The following is a 23,774-nucleotide window of genomic DNA, read 5'->3' as shown; positions in this document are numbered from 1 at the left end:
AAGAGAGAAAAATCTTGCAGACACACTTGAATGCATATCTTCACACAGGCAATGACTTAGTTCATTCTGCTATTCCACACCCCAGACAGGTGACTCCTTAATCTTTGTAGTTATTATTCGGCAACTGGATGTTGAAGCTGTATCACCCAATAACAAAGGTTGGGAGTATTTAGATCTGGTATTTAGGTTTTAGTCCTAGATATAGTCCTTTTAGTTCCTAGTCCAACTAGGAAAATTTGGAGCATGTTTGTTCAGATTTTATCCGCCCTCTCCACCCCCCCACCCCCAAATGTGGAAGCATTCAGATCCTGGCTTTTGATTCCAGCCCTTTTTTCAGATTTCTACCTGCTGTGACTAGTCTGTGAAAACCTTTAGCCTAATTGACTCCTGATGGCAATACCAGTTACCTTAATGAATAGGTTGACTCTAATCTCTAGTATCCAGCTTTTCTTCATATTGCCCTATGGGCCCCATTCAGCAAGTGTGTGTCTGGAAGGCTGTGTGTGTCATTTGCCTATGGCTTACAATGCAGAGAATGAAAACCCATTAGCTGGGAGTTGTCAAGCTATTTGGGAATTGGGACATGGAGGTGCTCAAATATCATGGCAATGGGCATGTTGTAAGAACCTAATTAGAATACGTCTGAGCTCACTGCCTCCCATGCGCCACTGCTTCCAGGATTTTGCTCCCTCCTTTCTTGTACTGCTGGGACTGGGCAAGTCAAGGAACATGTGCCAGTCTTAGGGCTGCAATAACTCCTATGCACTGTTCAGGCAAGAGGTGGAGGATACATATTCCTGTCCCCAACCATGGAACTAGGTCTGCCATTAGTGATGGTATGCAGTGTTATAGCCATATGAATCCCAGGATATTAGAAAGACAAGGTCAGTGAGGTAATATCTTTTGTAACCCTCTACTTTCTCGGAGTGGCACTCGGTCCCCGTCTAGTGGTGGCCAAGGCTGTAGCAGGCTCATCATTCTGAAGGGAGCCTAGCAGCTACTAGAGGGGGACAGAGCATCACTCTGAGTAAGCACGCAGGGGGTTACGCTTTTATTGAACCAACTTCTGATGGTGAGAGAGACAAGCTTTTGACCTTACACAGCTCTTCTGAAGGAGAGCTCTGCGTGGCTCGAAAGCTTGTCTCTCTCATCACCAGAAGTTGGTCCAATAACAGATATTACCTCACCCACCTTGTCTCTCCATTAGTGATGGTGCCATGCAGTCTCTTGAGGCTCAGTGCTGTTTATTTTGACCATCTGCTTCCTCTATGCATAATAGTGCTCATCACTAGTGTCTGTCGGGGGGTAGAAAAAATCTTAAACAGCTCTTAGGCTGAAGATTCTTCTATGGCCATTGAAAATAGATTGAAACTGGGATGGTCTTCAGCAGATAGATTGGGCTGTATCTGAGCAAGCATCCTATACCTTATGAGATTACCTACCTACATGTATTTGCAAAGTTCAGAAAAGTGCATACAGTTATGCTCTCAAATAATATTCTACACGACGGCACTTGTAAGATACTGACATTTACAGAGCATGTGTACACTACGTATGTTCTCTCTCAAAGCAGTGCTTTATGTGTCCTGCTAATGAATGCTGCTGATATAAAATCTATAGCTAAACGCGGGCCCTGCCACACCTAACACAACCACCATGTGCCTTCTTTCTTCCTTTTGAATGACATGAGCAGCCAGTCCATCTCAAGTAATTAATTGCCTAGGTATCTGGCAGATAATTGGCTGAGGAGCACCTGACCTGACATAAGGATACCAGAGCTCAGTTGGAAGGGGTGCTCTTAGAGAGAGGAGTTCCCAGGGAAAGTGGCGTAGGGCGGGAATGCCAGGTAGCAACAGAAGGCCCTGGGAGGCCCAGCCTGTGAGGAGCTCCATGCTGCTTGTGAAAGCGCTAGTCAGCAGGCAGGCTCTACACAGACTCTCGTTCCAGGAAGGAATCGAGGTCTGAGAGTGCCTCACAGTGGGCAAAGGGCCTGGATGTGGCACTGAAACTTAGATTGATTCTTCTTTCCTGCCAAGATGCCTGAGTGAAGGGCTTTCTTGTGTTTCTGTTGAATTTTCTGCTAATAAACAAGATACTCAGAAGGGGGCCCTGTTCAAAGCATAAAAGCCTTGCTGAAATTGACAACCCAATTGGGGAAATTAAGACATGGTGTTCCTGCAGTGCCACACCTGGCCACAAGGTGGTGCATGGGATGGCACACTGTTTCATATATTCACAGATTCATATACCTGAACCCTTTCACCAACACGTGTCCCGCTGAAGTCAGTGGGGTTCTGCACCCAGTGCAATGGATCAGATTGCAGGATGTAACCAAAATACATGTTTACATTTTATCTTTCATCACTTACATATTTGTTGGGTTTTCTGCAATTCACTCAGACGGTGAAACTAGACTTCTTGTTTCAAATCTGTTTTGCTTGGTGCCCCGTGGGTTTGTGCTAAGATTTTCCAGCAATGTTGCTGATGTTTTCTAGTGTTTGTGGAGAGGAGGGGGCAGATGGACGGACACTTCTGTTTTTGCAGGATTTCTTGTCTTTCTGAACCTATTATTCAGTGTCCCTTTTTAAAAAATCATAAAACTGCACAGTTAACTTTCTTGGTTCTGGCTCCAGTGCAGTATAAAGATCACAATCTCATTAAATATGCTGATTTGCTCCAATTATTCTCTGCAGTTATAAAGAGACTAGAAAACAATAGCTGCTCAATTTTCCTTGTAGATCCAATTTTTGGGTATTCTTATGTCTTTAAAATATTTTAAATATGTAATTTTACACTAATATTGGAGTTGTGGCCCTTATTCATAAATGCTGCTTTGGGACATTATGGGTTGTTGTTTTTTCTCTTTCTATATAGGACTCGTCTGGGTGATAGCATATGAAATCACTAGGAGTTAGTGGTTTGCAAATATTGAATGGCGTGTCTACTCAGCAAACAACTGAACTGGTAAGCAGGTTGCTTTATTCTTTTTGTTTTTCAGTTTTGAATCTTGAACTGTGTGAAGGGGTTTGCAATCAGAATCTGGTCAATTAACTGTTTCTTAAAATCAAAGGCTATTCTGAATCTCTCGCATCCTCTGTTTGCCTGAAGAACTTTAATGTCAGCAAATTTCATTTATGCCATCTCTTGAAAGATAATGTTTTCACTTTGCAAGTAAGCCATTTTATTTCACGGTGCATCGTGGGGTTATATAGACAGTGTTTTATCTACTGTTGGTCCCTTATTCAGAATCCATGGCACTGAGTTCCACCTATATTTGTGCATGAGTAAGAAATCTTTCTTTGTTTTGTTTTTTGGAGTGTACTTGGTGCATTGAGTTTATTGTAAGTATTATATTGACAGTTAAGTTGATACTAAGAAAGTTTCTAGGTCTATAAATTCCAGTGTAGCTTTTATTTCTGTCTGAGCAATGCTATACAGAGATCTTAATGTGTTTAAAGGGACACTGTCAAGAAGTATCAAAATCTAAAGGAATGGTTGGTTATAGGGTTATGGTAACTGGCTTACAATGTGTCCTTGAACAAGTCATGTTGCTTCTCTTCTTCAGTTTCTCTATCAGTGAAGTGTGTGTGTGTGCATGGGGGGTGGGTGGGATTGTGTTTCTGCAAATGAATCCAACAAATGTGCGAATTGGGATCCTCCTTTTCCTTCACGTAACCAGTGAGCTCATCTGTCAGCTAATAAAAAGCTACTAAAAACTCATTAAATGTGCAAAGAAAGCACCCCTTCCAAGAAACCCACAGAAAGTGAAATAATTTAAGATGTAACTTTTAGTTCACTTGCTGAGTCACTGCCTAGGCTCATGTCGCCCTGCCGTTCCTCATCCATGCCCCTATTGTTTGCTGCACATGCTATGAATAAAAGCTAGATCACAAGCTCCTCAAATCAGGGACTCTGCCTGTCTGACCCACGAAGCACAGAGCTGTGCATTGCACATGAAAGAGGGCTGTGGGGGAGTGTCCATTCCATACAAGACCTAAAGGGGTTAAGGTGGCTAGGTAGGCCAATTAACTGCTCAGGCTGCACCTGGAGGAGGAACCCGGGAGCAGGGATTGATTAGAGATGAGACTCAGCTGGACAGGAACAAGAGGGGCCTGTATAAAGCCCAGAAGCTGAGAGCAGCAAGGGGCCATAGGGAAATAGTATGCAGTTGCTCCCTGGGGGAAGGGAGGGATGCAGCGCACGGTGTGGCTGGGAAGCCCAGAGCCGGGGGGAGAGACAGAAAGGTAGGAAAGGCTCAGTGGAGAAGCAGCAAGGCATAGGATAGTGCAGGCCTTGCCTGCCAGAGAAGCAGCAGTTTTGGAGCTATGGCTTGGGTTAAACCTCATTGAAACTGGTGGGCATAACAGCCACCCTTGATTTGGGATAAATGTAAGAAACAGTTAAGCTCCTTTATGGAACCAGAAAGCAGGGCGGCGATCAGCTTTCACTCAAAGCACAGACACATGTGGGTGGAGATGTCTTGCTGGCTATTGTTTTGTGATGGTTTGTGTGTCTGTGAAAGGGACATAGAAAGGCAGAGAAGCTGAGAGAAAGAAGCACCTGATACAGAGTGAACAAGCACTGTGAAAAAGGAGAGAGAGAGAGAGAGAGCACTCTTGAGCCAAGTGCTGTGTAGGAAGGGGTTTGGAGATGGGAGCAAAGAACTGTCTCCTGCTGCATTCAGGGAAACAGGATTTTTTACAGTCTTTGTAAATAAACAGGATTGCATCCAAGATACCTGTCTCCATTATCAGTTTCTCCTCCAACTGTAACAACCTGCAGGAGCCTGAATTTTGGCTAATTGCTCAGATCAAAAAGGGGTAACAATATGTAACTAGGCCTTGCATGTTTTGTGTGTGTGTGTGTGTGTGTGTGTGTGTGTGTGTGTGTGTGTGTGTAGTCATTTGAATCCCACCTTAACGTGGTGGTTCCTTTGTATCACATATCCTGGGTACGAAGCAAAAGAGACAGCACTCCCCTGCTTTCCTGAGGGGCCTTGGGACTGAGATCGAGGAGTTACGTGCTTAAGGACCTAACACCCAAGGCCGCGGCACTACTGCCTAAAATACTCTTGGATACAAAATTGTGATTCTTACAGAATTCTTTCAACTTCCATTCACAAAGATCACTCAAAAAGCCGCCTCTACGGATGAAAGTTTTCTTAAGCAAATGATGGGGCTGTCAGATTTAATTATTATTATTATATTATGATGTCTAGCTAGTGGGGCCACCATCTGAGATTAGGGCCCCTTCTTGCTGTATGTATACATAGTGATCGAGCCTGCCCTGGACAGCTTACAGCCTAAATAGACAAAGATAGAGGGTGAGAGCTGAAACAGCCACGGCTGTGAAGTGACCTGCCCTAAGTGACACAGTTCCATTTCCAGCTCAGCCTATGACTTGCTAAAGTCTCCTGAGTCCCATGCCAATGTCTTGCCCTTTCAATCATGCTGCCTCTTGATTACAGTGAGGAGCAACCCAGCTTCCAGATGTTTGGATTCATTATCTCCTTCCCTACAGCAGAAAATAATGCTTGCCTACCTCACTAGCAGAGTATTTCTAATGATTGATTAATATTTATGCAGTGCTCTGCACATTTGAATTATTATTTATATAACAGGCCTTACTTGCATGACTAGTAAAACGTTGTCACACCTATATCGATAATCTGCCGAAATTTTGGAACGAAACTTCTTGATAGTGTTCCATTACCTTTGCTTTCCTGTGTAGTCATTAGAAATTATCTTGGAATATTGTCCATACAGAACAGAATTGATACTATTACCTAATGCACTGGCACTGCTTTGTAATGCCATATGCAAGATGGGGCTAAACGTTTATCGTTTTGGTGTTTTGGCTGATAACTGGAAATGTATGTCGGGGTATGTCAAGGTTCCTTCCCCACTCTGAACTCTAGGGCACAGATGTGGGGACCTGCATGAAAAACCCCCTAAGCTTACTTTTACCAGCTTAGGTTAAAAGTTCCCCAAGGTACAAACTATATTTTACCTTTTGCCCTTGGACTTTATTGCTGCCACCACCAAGCGTCTAACAAATATATAACAGGGAAAGAGCCCGCTTGGAAACATCTTTCCCTCCAAAATCCTCCCAAACCCTACACCCCCTTTCCTGGGGAAGGCGTAATAAAAATCCTCACCAATTTGCATAGGTGAACACAGACCTAAACCCTTGGATCTTAAGAACAATGAAAAAGCAATCAGGTTCTTAAAAGAAGAATTTTAATTGAAGAAAAAGTAAAAGAATCACCTCTGTAAAATCAGGATGGTAAATACCTTACAGGGTAATCAGACTCAACACGTAGAGAATCCCTCGAGGCAAAACCTTAAGTTACAAAAAGACACAAAAACAGGAATATACATTCCATTCAGCACAACTGATTTTATCAGCCATTTAAACAAAACAGAATCTAACGCATATCTAACTAGATTGTTTATTAACCCTTTACAGGAGTTCTGACCTGCATTCCTGCTCTGGTCCCGGCAAAAGCAACACACTGACAGAGAGAACCTTTGTTTCCCCCCCTCCAGCTTTGAAAGTATCTTATCTCCTCATTGGTCATTTTGGTCAGGTGCCAGCGAGGTTATCCTAGCTTCTTAACCCTTTACAGGTGAAAGGGTTTTTCCTCTGGCTAGGAGGGATTTAAAGGTGTTTACCCTTCCCTTTATATTTATGACAGGGTAGTTGTTGGGGATGGGAATAAAATGCAAATTTCCCTGCACAAAACATTTTCTTAAGCAATACACATGGTTAGCGAGAGTGGACTTAAAAGTACAAAGGCTTTCTGCAGAAGCCATGGTGAGCCACAGCAGATGGCCTTTCACGATTAAATCCATTGATCAAAGTACTTTTGCACATTCCCATTTTAATGCAGGTCAAACAATAATAAATGTTGGTCAAAGAAATTCAGGCTGCATCTGGAGCATTTTAAATAAATAAAAGAGTTAAACACAAACTAGGGCAGAGGCTGAAGGCTCCTGCCAACTCTTGTTTGAGTACTACAAACTAGGTCCTATTTTGTAGCAGACCCCAGGTCAAGGGGAAAGTGATTAATCTTGCTTTTGCTGGAGGAAAAGATGTAGTCCGCCTCCGTGAATGTTTAAAAATGCAGTTTTACTCCAGAAAAGTTACATTAATCATCATCCACTGTTTTTCTGAAATGGTTTTGTAGAACTGTGCTACCTGCTGATTAATGGTCTCCTTCAATTGTTCAGAACCACCTGTGGAAATGCTGAGCTTGTACGCTTTAATTGTTTAGAATTTTACTTTCCACAGTTCCCTTGCATACAAGTGCATTTGGTTATATCAGGCTTAATAGTTCTTGCTGACTTTGTCATTGTGCATCCTTGAGACTGGTAAACAGTAGAGTGGTCTCCTCCTTCCTGTGGATTTACATTAAACGCCAGGTGATAAAGTACTGTTTAGCTAGAGGGGGGAATGGGGAGGAAAGATGACTGTGTAGTGACAGGCACCAGTTAAAAATAACAAGGAATGTGCCTGCTGAATCTTTCAGCATGACAGTGCATCTAAATTGAGTAAGTGCCTGGCTTGAGGCAGATAAAGAGAGCAATTGGTATTGCCACAAGGTTTAGAACTGAGCAGCAACATGGTTTTAGCTGCCTTTTCAAGGGAATGCTTTTGAGGCTTCTGCCTCTACCGGTTTCACATTTAAAGAAATAAATCCAGCACATCAAAGAGCCTTAATGCAACAAGGAGAAAATTGAACTTTTGTCTATTTCAATGTAAAATCTATGCAGCATGGCTTAGCGTGTATTGAGTTGCATTACACATACAGAAATACTGTTCAGTCTGAAATTATGATTGAATGAATGGTCCAGTGTCGTCATCCTTTTCAAATATAAATGTATATTCAGATCTACGTTTTGGATATTGTCACAGGATAGCTGGCCCTTGAAGGGGAATAGGCCCTAGCCCCTGATCTGCTGAAGCTGTGAGTCCAAGGATCTGGTGACAGCTTGAAGACCACCTGGTCCTCATATATTAGAGAAGCAAGTAGGTCAGTTGAGAGCCACAACGAGTAGGAAGACTCCTGCAGGAATCTATGGGCCAGGGTAAAGGACCCAATTTATATGTGACTCTCAGGCAGATGGCCTGCAGAGTGTAATCCTGTGGGAGTCAAGGCAAGCCTTTTTGCTCCGAGGTAGCTGGCCTGAGGAGTGTAATTCTGTAAGGTGTCAACAGGATCTTGCAGAAGTCAGGGGGAAAGGAGAAGTTTGATATATTGGACTGGCTCTGGAGAACTAAACTGAAGCCCTGAAGAAAGGAGGGACTGGGATCCTGTGGCTGGAGTGTGTTCTTCAGTGCATGGCCTCGTGAGTTAGTCCACTGGCTTACGGACACTAACACGAATTGCAAATGTCTATATTTCAGATGATTAAAAAAATGTGTTGAGCTAATCTGAGACAATCAGTGTCTGAATCAATAGCAACTGATTAATCCAAATGGTACTTCAAAGAAAATGATGTAGCACTGTGAACCTGTGGCATCAAATGACGGACACTATTGCATTACCTAATAAAACCAATTTCATTTGATGCATTGCACCTGCAGTGGCGCTTCAGAAATGTAAGACTGAACCAAAAATCACAGGGCTGAAACCATGTGCTTTGCTGGCTTGCATATCCTATTAGTCAAATAATAGGACACAAATTATTATGAATGGGATTGTTCTCTTTGTATTACAGCCATCTCTTTTTGCATCCAAGCTTGATTGCAGAAGATATCTGTGCCACTTCAGATGCATCTGTAAAAATTTCCATGTAAAAATTGCTATTGAAATTTAGTGATATAACGCAATACCATCTGTAGATAACTTCATTCCCATCCCTGTACAACAGTCTCAGCCCCTTATCCAGTAAATGGGCATATCACTCCTTGTGCTCTAGCTCCCAACCCTGTTCGCTGTCAGCTCAAAGCCTTGTTCCTGGTCTTCCCATTAATGGATCCTTTGGGACCATGCTGTTCGCAAAGCCCTGGATGAAGTATGTGAGAGGTGGAGATAGTGTTCTTGGGCAAACAGGTTCAGTTGTGGAACAAACTTCCAGAAGGGAATTGTATTCATTAAGAGTCCAGGCACTTTCAGGGTATGCTGCAAAAACTGTACCTTTGACCAAGCTTTCTCACTAGAACCAAAATCCAGAGTGACCTCTTACACACGCCACAAACAGATACTCTTCACAAAATGGGGAAGAAGAGGAGAAAATGTCATGCAATCCACTAGACCTAATTTATCTGGGAAATGTACATATTATTTAAATAGAGTGGTTCTGAAACAACCCGAAAGCAAGGGGTGCGTGTGTGCTGAGGGTAGGTAGGTGGGTTAGCAGTAGAGTGGCTTCATGGTTTATCGCTTCAGAACTCTGAAGATCTGAGCTTGGATCCTGGGTTAGTTCATAAATACATATGGCTCCTCACTGGACACTTGTTTCTCAATTTAAAAAGCCAACAACTGCAAAATTCAGTGGCATTAGCAGTCTTTGTTTAATAGAGATCCATGATTCAAGCAGCTATGGGACTTAAAATCTACCAGGGAGCATGAAACAATCAATAATAGTTCAAAGTTTTATAGCATCTTTTATCCAAGTATCTTGCAATACTTTACAAACATTAATTAAGCTTTGAACCACCCAACACCCCTATGGAATAGAAAAGTGCTACTTTTTCCCACATGGGGAAATTTGAGATGTATAAAGGTTAAGTGACTTGATGTCTGTCACATAACAAGTTTATGGTGGAGATGGCAAGGAGACTGGTACTCTCCTACATCACTCATGCTGCACCTTCCACCAACTCTCATATCTTCGATTTGTCACCGCATAGCTCCTTGACAGGGTTTGTTCCCTGAAGAGGGAAGACGCCATTGTCCCCTACTCTGAACACCAAAGCTGGGTAAATACCTCCAAAACACTTCCTGAAAATACTGGCTTGGGGGAAGATGGTAGGAGGAATCACTTTTTTTGCTCACGCCAATTCTGTGTTTGACTTCCATGAATGCCTAGTCACCAGGATCACTGGAAGGGATGTTTATGGAAATGATGGATTTAAAGCAAATATTGGAGAATATTTGCAGGAACAGAATTTTGAACCCATAACACAAGTATTTACAAAGGCAACCTGATTCTATGAATTATGCTCATCCAATCATGGAATGACAATCATAGCATGTGATCAATGTGTATCCAATCAAAATTAGGCAGCACAGCTCTCATTTCAGACCCTCACAATAAATTGATCACAAACAATTGAGACAGAGTTATCTGCCAATACTTTTGAGGAATATCTTTAAATAATAAATACAATTGAGATGATCATAAGCTGATTTCTGTCCATCCAGCCACAGAAAAAGAGGCTAAACTGCTGAAATAAATTATTCACTATAAACAATTCATTTAGTTGTTCTGCATGCTAGATGTGACACAAGTTTGGAGGCAAATGTTCTAGGTGTTCTTAGGCTCTAGTCCTCAGTGGATTCCCCAGGACACGTACACACAACAAGTAACAGAAGATTCCGTTGCTAATGTTGCTAGAAATACAAGGGACAGACTCCCTAGGCACATTTTCTTCAGTGGTTATAACCAAAGCAAACCCCAAACCACTAGTTCCCAAACCAGTCTAGGAGTATCAAAGTAGCAGAATTGTAATGTAAACCCATCCTATTGTCTTTGTGCCTGCAGTCTGTAGCACCATGTCTTTCTGCTGCAGCTACCACTGGCTTTCTGACAGAAACAGGGGTTGTTTCCATCCAGCTCTCAGGACCTCCAGATTTATATCTCAGCCTGCCTATTATCCACCCTTCCCTCCATAGCCAGCTCCTGAGCACATGCAGCCTCTAGATCCCTCCACAGCCAGTTTCTTCCCCCCCCCCCCCCCCGCCAACCTCAGCCTGGGGCTCCCTTTCCTCTGCTAGAGGAATTATGGAGCCCTCTAGTGGCTGGAAGCTGAACTCAGGGCTAACAGAGCAGTTAGCAATGAGTCAGCAGGTTCATTACACAACTGTTAAAGTTAAAATGAGAAGAAATCCAAATATACTCAGGTATGGAAATGCACAGTAAAGGCACTCAGACAACTTTAATTCCACCCAGGAGTGAGGCCATGCAGTAATCACCCAATTATTATTATTATTAGCATATAAAAATTGTAGTCCCAGATTAGATTACATTGATTTTTAAAATTTTTTCCCCTCCTCATGGTTTCACTAGAGGACAGAGGTAAGGATGTTTGGGTGACCTTGACAGTGCAAAGCACCACCATCATCCCCAAATACAACTTAGTTTGGCAGTGGCCATTATTACTATTATTAAGGAGAGTATCTGTGGCCAAAGTCCCATTGACAACAAGAGGGGGTGGCAACCATTTTGAAAGGAAGGCAGTTCTCCATTGATTTCTCTTCAAATGAACATCATTTGTCAGTCTGTTCTGAAGGGGGTAGAATAATAGCCAAAATACCATTATTCCTAACACAATTTTTTAAATGTAGCCACTGCACAAAAAATGACTGAGTGTTAATGATACGGAGAGTTTGATTATAAGAATGGAATAATGCCAACTCTTCTTTAGGGATGACAGAAAAAAAAGTCTAACACCAGGTGCTAAATTTCTTAAGAATCATTTTAAAATTATTTTTAAGTCCTTAACTAATTATTTGATTTACTTGTAAATTTTCATAAAATTCATTATGTACTCAAAGAGTCAGTATTGGTAATTTTGGGGAGATACGTTGTTTTTCTGTATATATAACAGTGTGGTTAAATCAGCTGTAAGCACAAAACTCAACTTAAACATATTTACGGAATTGTGACCAATTCTTCCAGCATAAAAGACTTCACTAATAACTGGCATTTATTAGAAAAGATTTTGCAATTTTGGGAGAACAACTTCCTTAACAAGAAAAAAGAAAAGGAGTACTTGTGGCACCTTAGAGACTAACGTGCCACAAGTACTCCTTTTCTTTTTTCTTTTTACGAATACAGACTAACACGGCTGTTACTCTGAAACTTCCTTAACGTGGTCAGAAAGGCAGCAAAAAGTGAGTAACTGGTAAACTTTCAACGAAAAGGCTGGTCTTAATTTCTTCTGGGAACAGCACAAGTTTCCATTCTTATGAGAACTTCCCATTTCATGAAACAGTCACCGATTCCGGATTACCTTTTGCCTGTAGACAAATCCTAAATCTCAAGTTTGCGTTCCTCCACTTATCTCCGTTGTGACAGTGTCTCACAAGCAGGGATATGATCTCTCAAGCAGGCAGGTCCCAAATCACCAGAATTTCACACCTCAAACCACATGTATAACTCAGCCATCAACAGAATCTTCCATGGGTTGAGATGATTTCGTAGTCATAGTGAGCATATAAGAAAAAAAGCAGTGACTTTTGTGATGACAAAGTTTTATGATACATTGTGAAACTTTCAATGGTAAACCGTAGTACAAGTTCAGTACTCCAACAGATCAGTGCCACCACGGGCTCTAAAGGATATGCAGTTTGTGACAGATATGACAATATCCTAGACAAACCTTATGGACTTAAGAGAAGCATTACTGAATTAAGTTAAATGCTTTTGTAATCTGTTACATTAAAAATGCAGTTGTTTGTGTATTGTTGTGAGATTGAATGTAACTTTGGGGTTGCTCATGTAATTCCTTTGGTTATCCTTGGAGATGTTTGCATATACTAATTCAAACTGGATTATCCAGGGACCAACAGGCAAAGAAAGGTTTTCTGAAGAAATAGCCTAGTTTTAAACTGGCTCAGGGCCTTCTTCCTGATCCAGCAAACGGACAGGGTCCACAGAGGGCCCTGGTTCTTAAGGAAGGATTGGAGTGACTGGGCCTACTGAGACCCCATAAGACTGTGCTTGTTTTGAGCTGAAGCTGTGATGAATTTGAAACCACAAGGAAACCTCTTCATTCGGGGTTTTGAAGGACTGCTCCTGCCACAGCCCAAAGCAGAGTTGGGGTGATCTCTGGAAAGCTTATTAGCACCTGTCTTTTTTTTTTAAATTGTTTTAACATGTTTTCTCTGACATACTTTTACCTTAAGAATAATATAGGCTTGCATATGAAGAGCTGGGTGGTACATTAAAACAGTGGACAATTACTCTGTTATTAGGCTCTGAAGAGAAAGTAAGCAGGCCTGCTTGGGCAACGTCTCTTGCTGAGGTATCGTAGTATAGTCAGGGACTGTGCAGCCTGGAAATACCCCCAACAGAAGGGTGTGAGACACGTGCCCCCACTCAAGAAAGATGACAGCCAGGCAGTGCCAGGGCTAAGCCCCAGCACCTCTAGGCTTGGCAGTTCATGGCCCTGGCACCTTTGTGCTTGCTGCATCCGCTATGAATGTAAAGAAATTGCTTGAGCCCCAGCACCTCTGTCATTATAAATTGAGCACTGCAGCCAGGGGAACCTGAAGCTAGAGTCTGTGCCGTTGCTGGACCATAGAAGAAGAATACAGGTGCAGTTCCCCTGAACTGTGACTGTTTACTCTGGGTCACAATCTGATTATCTTTCCAATGTTGCCTAGAACTTTACTTCATGAATAGTCCCCCAGAAGGCACTGATACCACTCTGGGAGTGAAGTGCTACAAATCACAAGTAAGGGTGTCAGAATCTGTCCCTTCATGAGAGACTTCAGAAATGTTGAGTGTAGATGGCTTGTTCTTTCGAGTGGAGTCCTTCTATAGAACGACCATCTAGAAAGAGCAAAATCACATTGGAATTCTATGATCTTATGTATTTCTGCTGAAGTTACAGGCCCAATCATAATGCTCATTAAGTCAATGGGAGTTCTGCCATCAACCTCAAGGGAAGCCCTGTATATACACCTGGAAAAGAACATAAAATCCTTACTGTTCCAGTTTTTGTGTCATCTACAAACTTTAAGAGTGGCAAATGAAGAGGACGGAGCAATCTGGATCAATTAGTGAGATAGGCACAAGCAAACAATATGCATTTTAACACAGTTAAATGTATATATCTAGGAACAAAGAATGTGTCCACATTTACAGGATGAGGGACTCTATCATGGAGAGTAGTGACTCTGAAAAAGAGATGGGGATCATGGAGGATAATCAGCTGAACATGAACTCCCAATTTAATGCTATGGCCATAAGGTAGGGTGACCAGATGAAATGGAGAAAATATCGGGACACATGGGGGAAGCAAAAAAAAAAAAAAAGGCAGCCGGAGTTGACGAAGCAAAAACAAAAAACACCGGAGCAGCCAAAGCCCATGCATCAGTCGGGATGCGGGACAAAGACCTAAAAATCGGGACAGTCATGATTTTATTGGGATGTCTGGTCACCCTACCATAAGGGCTAATGCAATCCTGGGATGCATCAACGGGAAAATCTCGAGTTGAAGTAGAGAGGTTATTTTATTTTATTTTACATTTATATTTGGCACAGGTGCAACTGCTGCTGGAATACTGAATCCAGTTCTGGTATCCACAATTCAAGAAGGATGTTGATAAATTGGAGAGGATTCAGAGAACAGCCATGGGAATGATTTAAAGGATTAGAAAACATGCCATATAGGGATAGACTCCAGGACCTCACTCTATTTAGCTTTACAAAGAGAAGATTAAGGGGTAACTTGATCACTGTCTGTAAGTACCAATGTAGCCAACAAATAGTTGATAATGAGCTCTTCAATCTAGCAGATGAAGGAATAATAAGATCTGAGGGCCAGAAGTTGAAGCTAGACAAATTCAGACTGGAAATAAGATGAAAATTAACAGGGAGGGTAATTAACTACTGAAACAATTTTTAAACCAAGAGGGAGTTGTTGTTGTTCTTTGTTTAAGATATGCTCTAGTTCAGAAGGAATTATTTTGGGGAAGTTCTCTGGCTTGTGGTTCACAAAGGGTCCACACTAGATGAACATAGTAATCCCTTCTGGCCTTGGAATCTATGAATCTTTAAATAAAATATAGATATATATGGAATTTATCTGGACAAGCCTGATCTATCCCTAGTGTAACTCTTCTCAAGCAAGCAAAATTACCCGAGGGATTAAATTAGCCCCGTGTTTGTGTAAGGCACTGTATTTGTGCTAAGTATTGTTAATACAACTAAAAATAATGGTTAGTACTCTTCATTTACAGATTGGGCTCACCTGGATATCACTTTGTGAGCTTTAATCAGATACCTGTGGAACATAGCTATACTTTCAGAGGCAAAACACAGTAGAAGCTTAGAAACAGAAATGGGAGAACTGGAATATTTGGTTTGGGAAGGTGTGGGTTCAGTGTAACTTATGTCTGAAACATGGTGGGATGAAAAATCAAGGGAGCTGATAGAAAGGATAGGTTAGGTCGCGGGAGAGAGAGTTGCACTACAATGTAAAGGAGACCATAGGTGCATTACAGAGGGAAGATGACTTCTTGTAGGGTGAAAATGATCATGGCATGAATTCAACTTGGTTTCAAAAAGAATTGAATAACAGAGAATACCACAGGCCCCCAAATCAGAATAAGATATGCCGTATGTTGAGATAGATGTAAGATTGCATCTTTTCCCTACATGTCTGTGCAGAGTAGTAAAGAAGTAAATTATCTCTTACTTAACCTGTACGTGCTACTAACATGGCTGGTCTGAGCCAGATTGGGAGAGCAAGTTCTGCAAGATTGCGACTACCCCCTGTGTAAGTTGATGGGGAGAATGGTGGCGCCTGGACTCTGTCCACCCCAGCGTACCAGCCAGTGTAACAGAACTGGGAAGAAAGAGGGGTAGCAATATGCAACTAGTGTGGGTCTGTGATCTGTTACCATGCCTTCATCTACTGTGCTTCCCCTGGGACAAAGGAGGAACTTGGTTTGTTCCTGGGATGGTTGTAGCCACACCCCATCTCTTACATAGGGATAGATATAACATCACAATCTACCCCTAAGAAAACTGTCTGATCCACTGGTAGCATAGCAATGAGGGACTTCAACAATCCCACTAACTGGAGCATGGTTTGGTAAAGGGATGTTTTAGTACCATCAATGACTGCTTGTTGAAGTAGTTGGTTTTGGTCGCAATGTAGAGGAGAAGTTGTTTGCTGTAAAAGTGTTGTTTGTAATTTGCTTAGCAGCAACAGTGTGTTTGAGCTATACAAAGAATAAGGACAGAGGAGCTTAAATTTTAAATGGTTGAGATCTAGCAAAATACATGCTTGTGTAGAAATAATTAATGCTAATAGAAAATGCTCGGAGTTCAGTCAATGGGGATTACTCCCATGTTTATGGGGAAGCAGGTGCTTACGGGGTTTGTTGGATCACTGCCCCGTCACAGGGAAATCCAAAAGTGGGGATAACTTAGTGCCGATTGTTTTGTCAATTAACTTGCTTGTGGGCCTCGTGGAAAGTGGGTTTGTAAAGCATGTTTTTTAATGAAGCAATACACAGGCGTTAATAAGAGCTCCATTGGCTAGGAATGATCCCTGGTCAAATTTGATATAGTAGTACTGAAATCCCCTTGACAATAATTTTTAAAGGGCAGCCTTTTAAAACTATGAAGAAAATGGTTAATGGCAGCCTGAAAGGGCAGAATAAAACAACCTTAACCATCAAACCAGGCTGGCAGTGATTTAAGGAAACTGGACCTGATTCTGATCTCATTTACCCCATTGGTGTTCAAATCAGGAGTCCTATTGTCTGCTGTTTATAAAGCAGAGTCACTGCACTGAAATCAGGGGAGATCTGCCACTTTTTGTCGGCGGAGAACTTGCCTCTGGGAATAACTCCCCTGAAGTCAGTGTTACATTGGTGAGAGATTGGAATCAAGCACACAGATGATTTTCCATGCCTCCGAGGAAGAAAATGAAGACAGGATACTCTGGCTGGCTAACTAGAAAAGAGTGCAGGTTTATAAGGGCTGAACAAGCTTGCTTTTAAAGAATTTGAAATCCTACCCAAATGACACAAATATATTGGGATATAAACTACCTCAGCTAAGGTGCAAATTGGAAATAAAAAGGACAAGGTGATAATATGGGCCTAATTAAGAAGAGGATAATGCAGTACCTTGAAAATAGGGTCAAACCATCTTGCAGTCTCTTGGGGAAAATTCTCTAACCTGTTAGAGTTCTTTGAGACAGTTAATAAAACAGTAGATAAAGGTGACCCAGTGGACATAATTTACTTGGGTTTTTTAAATGCTTTTGATAGAGTCCCTCATAAAAGACTGTTAAGGAAAATAAATCTCCACAGAGTAATGAGCATACTCTTGCTGTGGATTTAAAAATTAAGTGAAATAAAGACTAGTGAATGATTCAGAGTAGAGAGAGGCTAGTGTTGGGTCAGAGTAAAGGATCATAGTTGTATTTATTGATGGTCAGAAGAATACAATGAACCGAAAATTGGCGACATTTGCAGATGACACAGTCCTCTTGATGAGTAAAAACTGCAGAGGCTTATGAGATAATCCTGATAAATGTAAATGTATTTATCATTTATATTGTGGTAGCACCTACAGGCCTTAACCACTGTTACCCCATTGTGCTAGACACAGTACAATATACAGTAAATGACAGTCCTATGCCAAAGGTTCTACAATCCAAAAGGGAATGGGCATCATGATGGCAGCTGAAACTCAGCTTGGTAGCCAACACAGTCTAAATTTCTCAGGGATGCTGGTGGGCTTTGAGCTTCTAGGGTCCTCTGAGGAAAAGGTGCACAGTGCTCCATTGCTTTGCAGCTTGGGCACTCACTTCCACTAAAGCAAAGTGAATTTCAAGTGCTGATTCATTCTGATTTCTCAGCATTTTACACCCACTTTGTATTGATGAAAATGTGCAAGGTACAGGGCAAAAATTACCAAACCATAAGCTTAATTAGCCATCCCAACGAAGTGATGTTGAAAGTCATATTGAACAGATTGAAGCCACAAGCGGAGAATATCGTCGCTGAAGAACAGGCCGGCTTTCATGCTGGAAGAAGTACCACAGAACAGATTTTCAGCCTTTGTGTTGTACATGAGAATTACTTACAACACCAGCAGGACATCTACCATGTCTTTGTTGACTTCAAGAAGGTGTTTGACAGAGTATGGCACAAAGCTCTCTGGGCAACCATGAAGAAGTACCATGTTGGTCATAAGCTTATTTTTACAGTTAAACAACTGTATGCCAAGGCCAGCAGTGCAGTTCTGATCAATGGCACAACTGGAGCGTGGTTTCGCACCACTGCTGGAGTCCGGCAAGGCTGCCTTCTTTCGCCCACACTGTTTAATATCTACATGGAGTGCATAATGGCTGATGCCCTAGAAGATCACATATGCACAGTCAGCACTGGGGGAGGCGAACAATCTCAAATCTTCAGTTCATTGATGACATTGACAGCCTGGCAGGCAGCGAAGATGAACTTGCCAACCTTACGAAACGATTGGATGAAACCTCTGCAAAATACGGCATGGAAATCAGTGCCGAGAAAACCAAGCTGATGACAAACAAACGTGATGGGATCACCTCACATATCACTGTCAGTGGACAAGAGCTGGAGACAGTGAATCAGCTCAAGTATTTGGGGGCAATCATCACTAATGAAGGATCAAAGGCAGAAATTCTGGCAAGAACTGCGCAAACAACAGCAGCAGTGGCAAAGCTAAAGCCAATTTGGAGGAATAAGAACATCTCCCTGGAATCCCAACTGAAACTGCTGTATGCATTGGTCATCTCCGTTTTTCTGTATGCTCGCGAGACATGGATCCCTACAGCAGAACATGTACGTAAAATACAGGTAGTAGAGATGAGATACTTCCATAAAATCCTGGGCATCTCTGACTTCAACGCTGTCACTAATGAAGAGGTCTTCAACATCATCACCCAATGCTCTGGGTCATGTGAAGACCTCCTGATGACAGTGAAGAAGCACAAGCTGAAGTGGTACGGCCATGTAACAAGATCATCTGGCCTATCCAAGATAATCCTCCAAGGGACAGTACAGGGGAAGAGAAGAAGAGGTACACAGAAGAAGAGATGGATTGATAACATAAAACAGTGGACAGAAATGGACTTCGCGGAGACTCAAGCACTGACACACCATCGTCGGGGTGGACACAATTGGTCGATTGCTCATCAGTGATGGTGCTCCAACGACCAATGCGGTTATGGGAGTGGTGATGATGACGATGACAGAGCAATGGAGAAGCAGATCCAGAGACTCAGGAGTTACCATGGCTTGCTCAAAGATGTTGGCCCAGTGTGCTTCGGTGGTAGTTGAAAATTATTTTTCTGTGGTATAGGGACAAGTCCTGAGAATTGCTGAACATCCTCATCTCTCATCGTATCACAATGGGAGTTGAGAGTGTTAGGCACCTATCAGATCTGGCCCTTGAAACTGTAAACTCTTGTTTATTTTTCTTCTGTGCCATGTATAGTTATAGAGTTCTATAAGTAAAAATTCAACTCCCTTTAAAGTTGTTAATGGAAGGCTTCTGATTGACTCTAACAGGAGCTGGATGAGGCCCATTATGCTAGAGAGAGAGAGAACATACAAGATGTTTTTGTGTGTGTGCTAGAAAGGTTTTATTAATATGAGTTTGGATTTGCCACATCACCCACAGATTATGTATTATATTTTTAAGAATTACTTATATTGCAGTTGCACCCCAAATGTGCTAGATATGCTTAGGCTGATCATCCAAGCAAGTGCAACTGAAACCCTTATTTGCAGAAACCTATTTATGAAATTGTTAACAATAATGAATAGAAGAAGAAGGAAACTCAAGGATGTTTCCACTCAGCAATCTTGCCATGAATATTTATCCTCCAGATAGGATTAAACGGAAAACACTGGGTCTCATCAGAGAGAGCTTTCAATTAAAAAAAATTGCCTGATTGGAGATAGTAGCTCTTGGAAGGTCTAGTTTAGTGGATGCACATTCACGCTGATGGACGGTGGCCAGTGGACAAGAAACAGGGCTGTCAGCAGACTCAGAAGAAATGACACTCAACTATAATTTATGGGCTGTGGACTTGGGCTGACAAATATGCTGTCTGTGAAATATGCTGTTAAATGCTCACATTCTTCAATTTAACTAGACTCAAACTGATGGAAAATTGTCTGGGGTGCCAAGATAGATGGTTCAGAAAAGTCTAAGCGAAGATGTCTAGAAAAAATGCAGGGCACAGAATTTGCTTTTTTAGATATTTTTATATATTTGCCAAGTGTCTTAAGATTTAACAAATCGTATTGGATCCAGGGCCAGGCATAATAAAATACTTGGAGGCTTTAAAAATAGATCAGAAACACGTGCCGTGAAATATCTGGTTAATAAGTGGTCTTTATTAGAGTGGGAAGGTGTTGCTAATAAAATTGACTTATATGTTGACATCTACTGCCTCTGTCTCTTTTCACTTTTCACCCCTCATACTCCTCATCCCTTCCCTGTTCTGCTTCCATCTTTTGGGGCCCTCTCTCACAAAGTTTTGAGAATTCTAGTGCTTCTGCAGCAAAGCACTCAAGCACATTCTAAACTTTTAACCACGTGAGTTGTCTCATTGACTTATGCTTTAGTGCGTCGCTGGATCAGGGCAAGGGTGCTCAGCAGCTTTGAAGATCGAGCCCGTATTCCCTCTGATACTCTGCTTTATGCTACCTGTTGCCCCATCTACACAAGCCTAACAACCATGCTTAAGCTCAGTTTGAACACGTGTGGATGAACAGTCTTCAAACATGGCTTATGGACAGGGCCAAATCATGTTAGAAGACCCATGTTCTAGCCCAGATCTCTCTCTGCGTGAGTACAGCTCCCAGCCAAGCTGTGTTAGAACCCAATTCAGCTCCAGCAGAGTTAAAACTACCATGTTCCTGACTGATTGTTTATATGGATTGCAAGATGTGTGCTCCTCTATCTCTGCCGCTCCTCTCTCTGCTCTCTCTTCATCATGCTAAGGTCCCTGGATCTGTTACAATGGGTACTTCAGCCTGCTTACAGCTTGGGTTCAGAACCAGACCGATCAGTCACTGGCAGCAGGGGAATGCTTAAGGTTTTTTCTGCCTCTGCAGGGGCTGGGAACTCAGCTACAACTCCCGGTTACAGAGATTTTTCTGAAGGAAATTCCAAACTTTATTTCAAGTCTCTAGGCAGACACGTTGAGCGAAATTGTTAACCAGTTCCCAGCTACGTGCTGGCGTTGCATTTGCCTTCTGGGATGATTGTCCTATCAGCTCCACTTCCCCTGGTGCCCCTGCTGGCTTCAGAGAGGAAGCTAGGCCCAGAAAAAGCCCAAAGCAAAAACAAAGGTCTGTACCTTCTGTTTTAACTTCTTATTGAGTGTCTCATTGGGGATCTCAGCCAGCAATGTGGGCAGAGTACAGAACGTAGTCTACAGCCTAGTGCAAAGTCCGTAATTTAACTAGCATCTTAAACAAGTGATAAATAGCCTTGAGTTTCTCCAGGAGGGATTGATTGTGGGCAGGGCTTGATTAACCCTCCTGTTGGCCCCGGAGCTATTAGATTTTGTGGGGCCCCTGTACACAAGTCTTTTTCCTAATTTAAAAGAAAATTATCACAATTATGGCATCGAGGCTATTAACGCTATACTGAACTTGCCTTTTAATTAACATAAAGCTGTACTGTGGTTACATTTCAGTCTTAAAACATGTAGAACATAGTTAAGTTAATTCAAAATAGCCTACTTCTAACCTTAGAACAGCTGTTATATTAGTTTCTTTCTGGGAGGGAGGGGGCAGAATTTTGGGGTGGAGGAGAGAGTGAGGGGTGCAGGGTCTGGGAGGGAGTTTGGGTGCAGGAGGAGATTCTGACCTGGGGCAGGAGGTTGGGGTGCAGGAGGGGGTGCGGGGTCTGGGAGGGAGTTTGGGTGCAGGAGGAGATTCTGACCTGGGGGAGAGGGTTGGGGTGTGAGGTGCAGGCTCCAGCCAGCAGGCACTTACCACAGGCAGTTCCCAGCCGGCGGCGCAGCAGGGCTCAGGCAGGCTGCCTGCTTGTCTGCCATAGCCCCACGCCACTCCAAGGAGCGGTCAGCTGCTGAAACATCTCTGCGCGCCCCTGGGGGGAAGGGGACAACATGTCTCCGTGTGCTGCCTGCAAGCGCCACCCATGCAGCTGCAGGGATGGTGGCGGGGGCAGCATACGGAGCCTTCCCCCCTCCACCCCTGCCAGGGGCCACAGAGACAAGCCAGCAGCCAGCTGCTTCTGGGAGCTGCATGGATGCACAGCATGCAGGCAGCCTGCCTGAGCCCTGGTACGCTGCAGGACTTTTAGTGGCCCGGAGATCACGATCGATTGGCAGAAGCTCCAGGATCGACGGGTTGGTGACCACTCAATTGTATATAATTATGGATTTATTTTTCTGGGGCCCCCCTTAGCCCGAGGCCCTGGGCTGCAGCCCCTAAAGCCCCTGAGTTAATTCGGCCCTGATTGTGGGTATATAATTATGTCCTAGTCAAAAGGTCAAGTCTCTGTAGTATAATGTTCTCGTCATGTGCTTAAAAAAAAGGAGGTTTTGTACAAATCCCAAGATTGAATTTTTCTCAAGGACAAAGCCCTTATTCCAGTCCATTCTATCCTCCACACCTCTAAGCCGCTTCCAAAGGTCATAGAGCATGACCTTGGAACCTCATTCAGCTCATTAGAGCACTACCCAGATTGTATCCCTACAGGAGTGTCATACTTTCTATCCATTAGAGTAGGCCTCCCAATGGCTACTGTCTCCAATAAGATGAGGTTTTTGAAGCTGGAATCTTTCTCAGTATTGTATTTTTAATTCAGACAAGTAGTCCTCACAACTCTCATCATTCATTACAAAATAAATTTAAGAAATAATCTTCCTTCATTTAAGCATCAAAATCTGGTCCTCAGTCTGATCTCCTAGGCACCCACGTGGCCATCATTACACAAGTTCACTAAATTCTAAATATTGATTTTTCCATTCTTTAGCCAATGCCATTTTTTGGTAGAAGTGTTTTCCACACCATAGTGGCTGGGGGAGATGAAGGAGATATAATATATATATATATAGTTTTGGATGCACATCATTAAAGGATAACCCTGCTTCTTACCCTAGAGGTACATGATGTGACATATCTGTGGACCCCTTAGCATGATAAAGAATAGAAAAATCTATCTCTGTTTACCTGAAAATGTCCTTTCTTCCAGTAATAAGGTCCACAGATCCATCCAACCTTGCAGACATACGGATCATCCAGAGCAGAGGTGACATCCAAAGACTTGGGTTCCTGTTCACTAGGTGGAATCTCCCATGCTCCGCATTAGGAGAAATTGTTGTGCCTTTAAGTACATCTAACACAATCTATAATTCGGGAAAGCAAAGCTGGTTTATTCTGGCTCTGCCAGTAGCCTCAATTGGAGGAGGTGTGGCATTCTCCTTCTGGCAGTGACTGATAGGTCTGGTTCTGCATCTAAGCAAGGAAGCTGAAGTACCTATGTAATGGATCTGTGGACCTTATTACTCAAAGGAAACTTTCAAGTAAGCACAGATAGATTTTTCCTATTCTCCTCTGGACACAGTTGTCTATACTTTTAAAAGCGAGGTTTAGATATGGTGTATTACTCTAAGGAACTGAAATAGAACCTATCATCAGCATAAGAAACAAGCAATGGGCCAAATTCATCTTTGGCGTGACTCCAGGAGATCACAGAATCATAAAAATGTAGGACTGGAAGGGACCTCAAGAGGTCATTTAGTCCAGCCCCCTGTGCTGCGGCAGGACCAGTGAAGTCGCATCAGGGATGAATTTGAACTGCTCTTATTTTTTCCCTTTCTACAGTTTC

General features: G+C 42.5%; 1 protein-coding gene across 1 annotated transcript in view; it reads left to right on the top strand.

The window, feature by feature from the left end:
- TENM4 (teneurin transmembrane protein 4) overlaps nt 1–23,774 on the top strand; it is a 2,219,108-nt gene that overhangs the window by 1,268,486 nt on the left and 926,848 nt on the right. Inside the window, exon 6 of the mRNA XM_074955672.1 lies at nt 2,875–2,964. The gene's annotated coding sequence lies outside the window, so the exon portion shown is untranslated. The remainder of the gene's footprint in view (nt 1–2,874; nt 2,965–23,774) is intronic.

The sequence above is a fragment of the Natator depressus genome, chromosome 1, assembly GCF_965152275.1.
Source record: "Natator depressus isolate rNatDep1 chromosome 1, rNatDep2.hap1, whole genome shotgun sequence".
In the NCBI taxonomy this organism is placed as follows: Eukaryota; Metazoa; Chordata; order Testudines; family Cheloniidae; genus Natator; species Natator depressus.
Note: the sequence above shows the minus strand (reverse complement) of the source record. Positions and strands in the feature narration are given on the sequence as shown.